General features: G+C 45.0%; 1 long non-coding RNA gene across 3 annotated transcripts in view; it reads left to right on the top strand.

The window, feature by feature from the left end:
* LOC134807650 (uncharacterized) overlaps window positions 1-13,901 on the top strand; it is a 62,698-nt gene that overhangs the window by 34,362 nt on the left and 14,435 nt on the right. For 2 of the 3 annotated variants that reach the window (XR_010148644.1, XR_010148645.1), the window contains exons 6-7: window positions 1,158-1,350; window positions 2,922-3,000. This is a non-coding gene — a long non-coding RNA (uncharacterized LOC134807650). Of the gene's footprint in view, window positions 1-1,157; window positions 1,351-2,921; window positions 3,001-11,596; window positions 11,841-13,901 lie in introns of those variants that run through there. The other variant, XR_010148646.1, reaches the window with a different exon arrangement.

Genomic DNA, 13,901 nt, shown 5'->3' with positions numbered 1-13,901 from the left:
CTTTCTGGAAGCTGGGTCCCCATCTGAGTTGTAGTGACAACCAGGGTCAGAAGGAGAGAGGGCAGCTTAGCTGGACATTTCACAGGCAGCAGGATAAGGCCGTGCATGTTCTGCAAGAGCATGCTTTGATCAAAGGAGTCTAGGAAAGCCACCATGAGTGCCTGCCTGGGAGGGACAGCTCATCCCAAGGGGACTGGAACCTCCGTGCCTCCATCTCTCCCAGATCTCACCCTTCCCCTTGGGAGCTCAATAGCTTTCTGAGTTCCATCAGAAACATGCTGTCTCCCCCAGCAAGGCAATCGGGTGCGCGTTTTGTGAAGTGAGGACTGGGAGGGGAGGCACTCTGTGAGAATAAACAGGGATGACTCTCCCCAGCTCCCGGACTGCTGGGGGCATGGCTGGAGGACTCTGTGCATTCAAGACCACCAGCTGCAGTGACCTCATGCCCAGCCATGAGAGAGAAAGCTCACGTGACCTCCCTGTCTCCCCTCGCCTGTCAAGGGCTCCCTCACACACAGAGGAGGAGTGGCACCCTGGGCTACCGATGGGACAGGTGTATAAATCTTAGCTACACACGTGAGTGTGCAAAAAATGTCCTATGTCCTTATTTACTTGTTAAGTAAAATTAGATCCCAGTTCTGAATTAAATCTCAATCAGTTCTGGAGTGTCTTTCTCTGCACATATTTCTCAGGGTTCTTGAACAGAACAATGTATTTGGGGGCTCCAGGTCCTAGGCTCACACTGAGGTCCCTGAGTGATCCCTGACTCTCTGTGCCCACAGGGGCCTTGAAGTCCTCCATCTATGCTGCTTTTTAGTTACAGGAAAGATTTTTCTGGTGAGATTTCTGGGCCCAGGGGCTACCCTTCCCTAGATATTAGAGATGCAGTGTTGAACAAAATGTAGAACGAGCCTATGCCCCTGGAAGATTTTCAGTGTCGAGGAGACAGGCTAAGCACACACACAAACTGCAGACACTAAGCCATTGTCCACTAGGGACCAGAAGCTTCTGTGAGATACTGTGGTGGTGGAGGAGGTGGTGCTTTGGCAGAACCCCTAACCTCCCTGCCTTCCCCAGCTGGAAGGAGTCTCTCCTAAGTCCCAGCTTCTCACCTCATTTTTCTTTTCTCCCTCCTTCCCATTTTTGTCTCCCTCCAGAGACAGAATGTGCTATAACCTTCTGGAAACTTCTACTATTTTCCTGCAACCTGACTACCCCTTAGGTGAGGGAGTCCAGAATGCTGGCTTGAAATGGGAGAGAGAAAGAACTGCCACATAATTTGCAAGATCTTTTTTGAAAAAGAAAAGGTATTAAGAATTCCAGGACAGCATTAGGAATGTATTAAACCAGGTGAGAGACATCGTATGACAACACAGCTCATACATTCACAAACCTGAGGCCAGGGAGGAAAATATGCAATGAGGAATAGTCAAAAAACACTACAGATTAATAACCCAATAAATTATCCTGATGTTTATGTACTTTTATATGTACATAGAGTTTTAACATAATTGTCATCATTTTTCATTCCCCTGATAAAAAGGAAGCTATGGAGTATGATGGTGGCCATGAAATCTGAGACCAGACTGCCTGGTTCAGGTCACACCTCCATGGTCACCATCTGTGAGCCCTTAGGCGGTGCCTCTATCTCCTCTTCTGCAAAATGGAAACCTTGACCTCTCCTTCTCCTGGACTGAGTGGATTAGGACAGAGCAGTGCCTGGAACGAGTGGGGCTGTAGGCACTGTAGTGATGCTTCTCTGTGTGTCAGGTCTGCTCTAGCCCGGACTTACACCATTGAGCAACCCACAGAGGAGCCTGGGCTAGTGGAGCACCCACCCACAGAGCTGAGACAGGCAATGGAGACCCTCATGCAAGCCCAGGACACCTCGGGGGCTCCATTCTCTGAAGAAAACTAAGACAGGGGAAGGGGCTGCACACTCACAGGGCTCTAGTAGGCATTCAGTTATTTTGTACTTTTCCTTATATATTATCACTTTTGTGTTAAGAGTAATTCTGGAATAGTTTATATTTTGATGCTATATTTAATAGAATTTTTTTCTCTCAATAGATATCTTGATTAGTTATACCTTAAACCTATGTTTAGTATACTTTCCTTAAATTTGTCTATTGTATAGAATTCTCTTTGTTCTATTCATTCCAATAGATTTTTATTTACCTCTCTTGGGTTTTCTAAGTGGACACATTGACTGAAAACAAGATGGCGTTCTATCCTCCTGTGTAACAGTTAGAATCACCACTTAGCTTTACCTGCCACGGTGTTGCCCAGGGCATTTGCAGTCATGGTAAACAGTAATGTCATGCAGAGGATCATTATTTTGTCCCCGGCTATTATTTGGAATACAAATATGTTCTGTCCATGGGCCTCTTCTCTACTCTAGCTCAGGAGTTACTTTGATAATGACCTACATAATTCGATCTCCCACCACTATCCTTTTTGGGGAAAATTTTTACCTTTATGTTCTTTATTAAAAAGGGTTTATATTTCTCTTCCTGTTAAAAAATTATTTTAGTTTCTGAGTATTACATGCTTCACAAAATAAAGTTAGTTGATTTTATTTATTTTATATTGTGGAAAAATACATACACAGAGCACTGGAATGATAATAATAATACAAAGAATAAGAAAAAGAATAACAAAGCTAACTAAGTAACTTGCCCAAAGTCAGACTGTCAATAAGTGGCAGAGATGGGATTTAGATATTTCCTTGAATGAGCTCTTCTGAGAATGAGCTCTACCTTGAAGATGATTTTTAAGAAAAGACAAAAATATGCCAGCTGCCAGAAAATTACAGAATAGAGTCCATTTCATTCAAAGAATTGTGCAGATACAACACAAATCAGAAGTTAAGAGTAATAGTTTACTTGATAATGGTTCACAGTGTCTTTTTTTGGTTTCAGAATAAGGAACAGCGAGCGGAGCTTCCCCCTAAGACCCTGGTGTGTTTCTGCATCAGGAAACCTTCTCTCCTGCAATGTGGTGAGTTGGATTTATGGCAGTTGTACCTGCTGCTTGGAAGCCAGACTGCCTGGAAATTAATCTTGACATTGACCAACTGCATAACTGTGGGGGAAATTAACCTCCAAGATTTTGCTTCCTTATCTATAAAATGGCAGTGATTATAGTGCTTGCTTCCAGGACTAAAGTGAGATAGTGCATGGGACACGCTTAGCCCAGATGCTGATCGTTAGTAAGTATCCAGTGCAGTTAACAATATCACATCTAGTATCCCCTGATCATGGTTCCATCCTTCCATGGCTTTCTGGAAAGGTTAGCAGTGGTACTAATGGTGAATGGGTTTTGGGTCCTGGAGTCCTCTGATAATTTGATGAGCATTTACATGATCTGAGTAGAAAAGAAAAGTGCATGTGAACACAGGCATCTCATTTCTTTTCAGAAGATTCAAATTCTGCATTAAGAACCCACAGCTAAGTAAGTTCATGGTCCCTTCTTTCACGTGTCCAGTTAAATAATTCTCAGATGTTAGGATGACTGGGACACTGGGGTTCCACTTCCCCAGGACATTGAATTTGTAACAAATATCTCATGTGCTTCCATATAGTTAAATCTGGCTGCTTCAGATGCTGACTTCATTCCTCACTTCATCTTACACCCCTGCCTGATTTTCCTTCTGCTTTGCTTATATCGTCTATTTTTATTTTATTCTCATTGCCAATGTTGTGGCCATGTTTGTAAGCCATCTTAAATCCCTTGTGGGAGGCAGAGAGCAACGACGTGGAGTATTAAACAAAATACTCACACATTCCACTGCCTCTGCGGGCAGGGCCAGGTGGAGCCACAGTTGTTCTCTCTACTGTGAGGCTGCAAGGCCTGGAGGTGGGTTTTGGTGAATTCCTAAGCTAGTTCCCCTGCTTTCCTGGTGCTAATGACTTCACTGGAGCTAACCAGAGAGCAGCCGCTGTGGAGTCTTGCTGCTGCCTGTTTTCCTCTCATGTTTGATAGAGGATTTCTACTATGATCCCTCCAGAGACCATGGTCTGCTGGCTGTGTCCCCACACTGGTTTCTGGGTTTCTGGTCCCACCATTTGTCAGATGAAGTGTTACTTGTGGTCAGCATTTACCAGTCAAGCTGGGCTGGGGATCCACACAGGCTATGGCATTTTCTGGTCATAGAGAAGCCCTAGAAGCCAATAATTCCTCATGTATTAGTCAGGGTTCTCCACAGAAACAGAAACAGAAACAGAAGCAACCGGATCTCTCTCTCTCTCGCTCGCTCTCTGTCTCTCTCTCTCTCACACACACACCATATATATTTTTGTTTTGTAACTCATTTTGTTTTGTAAACTAGGGTTAATGATAAGTAACCAGCAAAGGTTTCATGAGGATGAGAGAGAGAGAGAGAGAGAGGAGAGAGAGTATGTGTGTGTGTGCGCGTGTGTGTGTATGTGTGTAAAGAGAGAGAGCGATTTATGATGAGAAATTGGCCTACGCAAATCATGGATTCTGAGAAGTCCCTGGGTCTGCAAGCTGGAGAGCCAGGAAAGCCCATGGTGTGATTCAATCTGTTTCTAAAGGCCTGAGAACCAGGGGAGCTGATGATACGAATCCTTGTCTGAGGGTCAGAGAAGGTGAGATGAGATGTCCCAGTTCAAGCAGGCAGACAGGAAGCACACAGGGTAAATTCTTCCTTTCTCTGCTTTTTTGCTCTACTCAGCCCCTCAATTGATTTGCTGAGGCCCCTCCACCTCGGGAAGGGCCATGTTCTTAAGTCATTATGCCAATTCAAATGTTAATCTCTTCCAGAAACACCTTCACAGAAATAATGTTTAAGCAAATATCTGGGCTTGACCCATGATCCAGTCAAGTTGGTACATAAGATGAACCACCATATCTCACTTACAAACTCTTTCACTCTAGATTCTAGAGCATCACTTTGATACTCTACGGTTCAAAATTATTTAGTGACTTTTTTTGGCCATATATTAAGTATTAATTGAATACAAAGCTGGTTAGATATTCAAAGCGATATGGGGAACCAGCCTTATAGCCATTATTCTGTACACATTCCTGGCGAGCCTGATGTCCCCTCAGCTTTCTTGGCTATTTGTCACTCCACACCTAGCTGCTTTTAATCTGGGGGTGTGGGGGTGGGCCTTTAAGACCTTTTGTTTCCCTTAAAATAGACTTAGGCAGTTGCTGCGTATAGCTGTTTTTTGTGGAAATGCATTTGTTACTTTTGAGAATACAGTGACCTCTTGCAGTTCTAGGAGTTCTCTTGAATTCAGAAGAGCCCCTACAACACCGAACCTGTGATTTTAAGGATCACCGATGCTTCCGTTGAAGGGCAGGTTCCCTGCATTCTCCTCTCCTGGGCCTTCCCCTCCCCATGCATTCCACCGTAAGTCTTCTATCTCTTTGTGCAGAAGGGAGTAACAGCAGGAATTGTTTAAGCAGCTCTCGTAGCCCTTCTATATGCACATTTTTCTAACACACCAATATTAACCAAGGTGTAGATTGGGCACAATTTGCTTCCTAAGCAAATTCATCATGCAGGAGCCCATCTTTCCTCTGGATGTGATGTTGACTCTGCTCTCCCTTCCAGTGGCAAACAGATGGAAACTGGATTGGGAAAGCATCCCATGGAACAACAATCTTTTCTTCCTGTGGGACCTAGTGCATGATCCAGGTGGCGTCTGGAAGGATAGGCTCAGGGACAACGAGATGTGGGGGCATGAATGGCAGCCAGGCAAGCTGGGCTAGCTGAGCATAGCTCAGATCTCAGTCTGCAGAGGTCAGCCCCGGCAGAACATATGTGTCGGCCTCCTACCCCACAGATGAGCTGGAACGGCTCGCAGGGCTTCAGCTGGGGCAGGTGCAACACTTCCCCAAACAGCAGTTTGCAGGAAGTCCCATAGTTCCCACAGAGACTTAAACAGCAGAAGCAGTTCCTCCTGGCTGGACAGGCACCCACAGTCCCACCTCCCTGGAACCCACATCTGTCTGTGAGCATAGTGGGTGCTCTGTGCCAGTTGATAAAAAATAGTGTAGAATTATCATTACTTGAACTTTTGCCTAACCTCTTATTGTGAAAAATTTGAAATGTATCAAAAAATTGAAATCATTTTACAGTGAACACCATTTACCCACACCCTAAATCGCTCCTTTGCTACATAGTAGTTGCTTTATCACACATGCGTGCTGCTAGCCATGCCTGTATCCACCCATGAATTCCTCTTATGCATTGTATTTTGGAGTAAGTTACAGACATCAGTTACATTTGTTTTTCATTGTAATATTTAATTAATTTAATTTAATTTTTTTTTTTTTTTGATGGAGCCTCGCTCTGTCCACTAGGCTGGAGTGCAGTGGTGTGATCTCCACTCACCGCAAACTCCAACTCCCGGGTTGAAGCCATTCTCCTGCCTCAGCCACCTGGGTAGCTGGGATTACAGACACGCGCCACCACACCCAGCTAATTTTTATATTTTTAGTAGAGACGGGGTTTCACCATGTTGGCCAGGTTAGTCTTGAACTCCTGACCTCGTGATCTGCCCACCTCAGCCTCCCAAAGTGCTGGGATTACAGGCATGAGCCACCGCCACTGGCTTTTTTTTTTTTTTTGAGACCGAGCTTTGCTCTGTCACCAGGCTGCAGTGCAATGGCGCGATCTTGGCTCATTGCAACCTGTATTTAATTAATTTTAAAGTTTCAAAGGAAGTTAATGAAAGGCATGATATTTTGTAATTACCAAAGGGGCCATGGGTTAAAACAAGTTGAAGAATAGCAGCTAGAAAACATGTTTTCCACTGTGAAGGCTGAGCTGTCTGGCCCTTAAGGAAGACAGGATAGTTATAGAAACATATTTGGTGGCCATGGTTAGCCCATCAAGGTCGGAAGACTCCAGCAGGTAAAGAGAGTCTATGGTGCACATCTGGAATTTGGGGGTGGGTTAGACAGGGTGGATTTGTGAGATTAAAGGCACAGGGCTGAGGGACAACCCAGTAGATGGCACCAAGGACAGAAATGCAACCTGAAAACCAGTCTGGTGGCCTCACTGAAGTCTTGCTCTGAAGCACACAGAGAATGCAGGCCAGGTGTGAGGAAGCACAAGGAAGAGAGAGCCCGGCACCACAGCAGGAGGGCCCAGCATCAGAGGGACCGGGGGAAGATCCAGAGCCTCTGCGGTAGCCACCTCATCCGGTATACCCGGGCTCCCGGGGCACTCATGGGCCAGCGTCCGACCAGACATCAGGGTGCAGAGTGTGGCTGCATGGACCCTTCGTCTTGTAATGATGGCCCTTGATTTGGGGTGGTTACATCCTCTAGGGGCACACCAGAACACCGCGTGTTTGCTTCTCTAGTCTACAAGGATTCTGTGTTCATTCCATTAACAGGGAATGGGCATTGTATAAAAGAAGGTTCAGCCATGATGAAAGTTTGGGAAACTCTAGTTAAATCTAACAAGTTTCTTGACTATAGGACTTCTTAGATGTTTAGTGCACGATGTGGAATATGAATATCTAAGAAAGTAATGTATTATGAGGAGTTTCCCAATATTTCCACCCTCCATGGTTTGTAGCCTCTTTGGGAACTCATTTTTAGCACACGGCCCTAAGCTATCTGGAGTATCATTTGTTAATGCAGCTCACAGGACTCCACTGAGTTAAATTAAAGCTATATTCAGGGCAGAAAAAGAGAAAGCAAACAGTGTTTCAGACAGACAACAAGGCGTGGGGCAATCACACTTTTTCTCACCTGCTTCTTCATCAGAGCCATTCTGGGGGGAAAGACATAGACGTTTCTGCCCCTAAAAAGCACTGATACCTCGGGTCAGTCTAGGCTGCTGCGCGAAGCCTTTCCTATTGCCTCTGGCCAGCTGTTTTCTTCTGCGTGGTTGTGGACTGAACCCTCTGCACATTTCAGCCCTGCATCTATGCTGTTTTATATGGCTTGATTTTCTGAGTGTCAAGAGAAGGTCTAGGCTTTGGAATCAACATAACTTTTTCTTTTCTTTTTTTTTTTTTTTGAGACGAAGTCTCGCTCTGTCACCCAGGCTGGAGTGCAGTGGCACGATCTCGGCTCACTGCAAGCTCCGCCTCCCGGGTTCACGCCATTCTCCTGCCTCAGCCCCCCCGAGTAGTTGGGACTACAGGTGCCCGCCACCACGTCCGGCTAGTTTTTTGTATTTTTAGTAGAGACGGGGTTTCACTGTGTTAGCCAGGATGGTCTCGATCTCCTGACCTCGTGATCTGCCCACCTCGGCCTTCCAAAGTGCTGGGATTACAGGCGGGAGCCACCGCGCTTGGCCCAAAATAGCTTTTTCAAGTTTCCCTGCTCTATGATCATGAATACTTGTCATAAGCTCTCATTTTGTTTTATACACTAGGATTAATGATAAGTAATTAGCAAGAGTTTTATGAGAACGAGAGTTAATATAGATGCTGAGCCCTCCCTGAAGTGTCTTGCATATAGTTAAGTGTTCAGTTAATGAACTGATGTGGTAATACAAGAATCATAATTGGTATCATTATCTCTGTTAAGATTTATTTCAAATTTCATAATGAATACTCAAAAAATATCCAGTGACTTGAGCTAGAAAAAAAGAAAAAAGGATTACATTAGAAAAATTTTTAAAGAATTGATTATATTATGTGTTGATTAAAGTCATATGATTTGAGAAAAATACTTTAGGATCAGAACAGAAAATGCTATGGTCTGTTTGTGTCCTCCAAAATTTATATGTTGAAATCCTAACACTTCAGGTGATGATGTTAGGAGATGGGGCCTTTCAGAGGTGACAAAGTCATGAGGGTGGAGCCCCCATGAATGGGATTAGTGCCCTTATAAAAGAGGTTTGGTGGCTTAAGCCTGCAATCCCAACACTTTGGGAGGCCAAGGCATGAGGATCGCTTGAGCTCAGGAATTTGAGATCAGCCTGGGCAAACAGTGAGACCCTCACCTCTACAAAAGTTTTAAAAATATTTGATAGGCATGGTGGCATGTTCCCGTAGTCCCAGCTACTCGAGAAGCTGAGGCAGGAGGATTGCTTGAACCCAGGAGGTCAAGGCTATAGTGAGCTATGATCACACCACTGCACTTTAGCCTTTGGCGACATAGTGAAACCCTGTTTCTGGAAAAAAAAAAAAAAAAAAGAGGCCTAAGAGAACTCCTGTGACCCTTTCACCATGTGAGGACACAGAAGGAAGGCTCTGTCTATGAACCTGGAGGCAGGCTCTCATGAGACACTGAATTTGCCAGAGCCTAGATTGTGGACTTTCAGCCTCCAGGACTGTAAAAAATGTTTGTTATTCCTTGCAGTGTACAGTATTTTGCCACAACAGCCTGAATGGCATAAGTCAGGAAATAAGCAATGTTTTCAGAGGAATAATGGCATTGCTTTGGCGTGTGATTAGTTAATAAATTGCCACCTGCTTCCATGGCCTGCTGCCATAATACAAAAGGCAGGAGGCCCCTGAAAACTGAAAGTGTACATTTCCTCATGCCCAGCCTTTCTAACTTCTATCACTTGGAACTCCTGGCAGAACGTGGAACTCCATGTTCAGACTGTCGTGGAGTAGGAGTAGGAAGGGGCTAAAATGCTATCTCTCCCATCCATTTCTGCTTGTGCTTTTCTGATACCAAGACTCTGGAATTCCACATGCATGACCTCCAAGGGAAGGGGTGGGATGAATTAGTCAGAGCTTTAACATTCCCAAATCCTCCTCAAATTAAAGCAGCTAAGTTTTCATTTGTTGTCTGTTTGAAGATCCTTCATGAAGTGTGGTCTGAGAATAAGAGCTCCATTACTTAAAACACATTAGAAATTGAGTGATCTACTCTTCAAAGTTTCCAGTGATGGAGTGTTGAAACGATGCAGCCAAGCCTAGGTGGTTTTATACCTGGTGAGCCATAGCATGACCCTGTCTCCTGGACTCACCGACTCTCCGCTTTACCTCCTTTGAATTTGTAGCCTCTTCCCTTCTGCTAGGTGACAGGTGGCTATAGGTGCACAAGGGGTAGGAAACATCAGGAAGGTGAAATGTCAGATCCTAAGCAATTCCGGAGAAAACCCTCTGTCCATTGATGGTGTTCACTTCCACAGTCTTGGCTATATGCCACCGTGTTAGTGCCCCAGGCACAGAATTCGGCCGCTTGGCTGGTGGCATCTCCCTTGGAAGAAAACAAAAGGTTAGCATCAGGAGCTGTCTCCATCCAGGGGCCCACAGCACCGCTTCCCCACTTCTCTCGTGGTTCCAATTCGAATGAACCTTCACTCTCCGACAGTGCCCTTCTGTGTAAGTATGGCAGCCCTCAAGGTCTCTGATACAGAAATGCCCTTTGTTAAGTTAACAGGACTGTTGCATTGGGTCCACCTTTCTGCCACTCTGACCTTTAAGGTGACCATTTGAAGCTGCTTAAAAGCCTTCTGGGGTCTACTGGGGGCGACAACTGTGGGTATGCAGAGATTAAAAACGCTGAAGCGTTGCTTACACACGTCTACCCTATGTTTCTACTAAGCATGTGGCTTGAACCTTCAAGGATGATCACATTTTGCTGCTGCTTCTACCTGGGGTGTCCTCTCCTTCCTTCACTCCTTGGGATAGATGGGATCATGGCACACAGACACCCGGTCTCCCGGTCCTCAGTGTGGAGTTCACATTCCTAATGCAGGGTCTTTCGGATTGGCCATGTGTCTGCTTCGGCCAATGCAATGTGGGCCAAAATGGCAGCCTGCCCATCCTACGCTGACACCTGAAGAGGCATTGCAGGTTCTGGCTTGCCCTTTGGCATATTATACTATGCCTTCACAGTGGAAGGGTGCCTCATTGAGTCACTGATCCAAGGAGTGTGAGGCACAGAGAACACACCTGGGCACATGCCATAGCCTCAAGGCACAGCCAGCAAACCACAGCCTACTTACCGGCGAGAGAGGAATATAAATGCTTATTGTTGTAGGCCACTGAGTTTTATCCACAGCACTATTGTGGAACTAGCTCACTGATATGTTTCTTCTCCTTAATAACCCTTCACGTTGGCCTGGCGCAGTGGCTCACGCATGTAATCCCAGCACTTTTGGAGGCCGAGGTGGGTAGATCACTTGAGGTTAGGGGTTCGAGACCAGCCTGGGCAACATGGTGAAACCCTGTCTCTACTAAAAATACAAAAAAAAGTAGCCAGGCGTGGTGGTGCATGCCTGTAATCCCAGCTACTCGGGAAGCTGAGGCACAAAGAATTGCTTGAACCTGGGAGGGGGAGGTTGCAGTGAGCCGAGATTGTGCCACTACACTCCAGCCTGGGCAGCAGAGTGAGACTCCATCTCAAAATAAATAAATAGATAAATAAAAATAAAATAACCCTTCATGTCCCAAGGGGAAGGGTGCTCTGTCTGCTGTGGGTGCTCATCACACTGTGTTCCGTTTACAGTTAAGGCATTCACCTATCTGCTAGGATGGAGCTCTATGAGGAGAGAGACCCTACTATTCACTTTTCTATTTCCAGGCCACTGCAGAGACTGTCTCATGGTAGGTCTTAGATACATGGTGTGTAATGCATGATAGTATAAATTAATCAGCGCCCCTCAATACTTTTGTCTTTCTTCCTTTGTTTGTTTTAGTCATTTAAGATTGAACAACATGGTGCCTTTGCCAGAAGTTAACAGGAAACCCAAAAGGAGATGAGCCAGACTGGTTAGTTCAGAAAAGAATTGTTGGGGAAGACAATGGGAGCTGCTGTTTGAATGTGGCCCTGAGATTATTTGTGCTTTTCAATCCCATGTTACCAAAACACATTTCAAGCTGGCCTATAAATCACACCTTGTGAATAATTTTAAGTGGATAAATATTTGTCACCCAAGTGAATGATGCTTCCAGCTTTCAAAAAATTGTATTAAGTGTGGTTATTATTATAATGGTATGAATGTTTACTCTCATTGCCTTGGCTGTGCAGATCCAATACAGTTTCTTTTTAAAATAGAAGATTTCATCTTCATCATTGACTCCCATCTCACCAGGTAAAGAGGAGATAGGAGTCCATCCTCTCAGTTCAGGTTCTTCAGAAAAAGGCTCAATGACAAGATTGTGAGTGCAAGTAGTTTCTTTGCAAGATCATCCTGGGAAGCTGCAACGGGAAGGCAGGCAGTAAAATATGTGTTAGCAAGAACTTTAAGCACCGTGGGCAACTGGAGCCCAACCCCACTGGTGAGCTTTGGAAGACAGTATAGAACATGCCTTAGAATGATCCTTCCTGAGGTGAGGAGCTGGGGTATGAATACACCCATCCCACTCTCCCACTGTCAGTAGCCGAGGGCTGCTCCCGCAGGGTGTTGATTTTCTGGTACTTTCTGACCTGCTCCACACATGGCTAGAGTGGGCTCTGGCTAGGAGTGGAAGAGGATCTAAGATGATCTGAGCAGGCTGCTGCAGAGTCAGCTATACTCAGACATCACATTGCATGTTTAACATGTCGCTGTCTCTTTAGATTTGAATCCTATTGTTTTGGTGGTATGGTCTCTTTTTTGCAAGTGCTCTGCCTTTTAGATTCCCTTCGTCCCCTTTCCCCTGTCCAATATGAAAGCAAGCCACCAGAGGAGCTTTCTCAGCCTCCTAGTGGGAGAGGAATGGGCATCAGATCTTGTCTCTCTTCTTCTGTGGCTGATCCATGGCTTGTATCTGGTGAAGTGTGATGCATTCCCACAGGCTTCCTGGGGGGGTGTGTTCACACTTCTCACTGGGGGTCTTGAGTGTCACTCTTTGACCTCTGGTATCTACACCCACAAGCTCCTTTGGCTCCTTGTGTCACTCATAGCTGACCGAGCAGCACCCTGGGGTTCCACATGGAAATGGGAGACAGTTCCTTTGTTTTGAGCTTTCTGTTTCAATGTCTGCTGTGCCTTCTCACATCCCCGACTTCACCACATGGAGGAATGGCAGGGCACATATGGTTCTCTGCTTGATTTCCTTTCTCTCTCTTTCTCTCGCTCTCACTTCAAGGAGATCTGAAGGGATAGATTCTATCATGGCCTTCTCTCTCCAGCCCTGGATAATGCTAAACTTAATGTCTTATTGTCCAGGCCTGGATCTTAGCAGAAACAGAAAAAAAAAAAATAGAAAATCCTTGACTTATAAAACAAACATTTTGCTGCAGATTTAAAAATCATGTTCTAGATGTCAGAATGTAATATGGAATCTTGGTTCATATTCATAGAGTAGCAAACCTAAATATCCCTGAAGTAATTGAATGCCACCAACACAGTAAGAGGAAGGTCAGTATAAACAAATGCAAAAGAGAAAAGGACATCAATATATTTCAACAATATTGTCCCCATTTCATTATAGCCTCTCTACCTCTTTTTTTGAAAAACAAGACTAAGGTCAGAAAAAATTTCAATCAGTCTTGTTAATTCTCTTTTTTGTTTTTTCCGTCCATTCTTTGAGCTTTCTCTAAGTTCAATTTTGAAATAACATGTACCAGTCACAATGCTATCATCTTTAAGGAAGACAAAACCAATTCAGACTGATCTAAAAAGGACCTTGTAGCCTCCACAGTGCCAACTTGGAGATGACCCTGACCAAGGCTGGGGCACCATCCTCCAGGATACAGTATATACCCTTCCTCCAGAATCATCTTACAGACCTGCCCTTCTACTCCCAAAGTCATAGAACATATTTTTGGGAACCAAGAGGTGGAAGTAGGCATGAATCTGCTTACGTCCCTCCTGGGGGGGCCTTATCAACACTGGTGGGCAGAGATTCTCCCAGTGTTTGGAGTTTTCAGTAGCTCACTTGGAAATCTTTGTGTGAAGAAAGAAGAAGTTCGATGTAAGAATATACTTGAATTTATGGGTAATGTGTGATTTGGCTTGGGAGTCTTAAGGGAGATGGGTTAGGAGAGTGGGAAAGAGGTGGTCTGGGGAGAAGGCA

The sequence above is a fragment of the Pan troglodytes genome, chromosome 11 (genome assembly GCF_028858775.2).
Source record: "Pan troglodytes isolate AG18354 chromosome 11, NHGRI_mPanTro3-v2.0_pri, whole genome shotgun sequence".
In the NCBI taxonomy this organism is placed as follows: domain Eukaryota; kingdom Metazoa; phylum Chordata; class Mammalia; order Primates; family Hominidae; genus Pan; species Pan troglodytes.
Note: the sequence above shows the minus strand (reverse complement) of the source record. Positions and strands in the feature narration are given on the sequence as shown.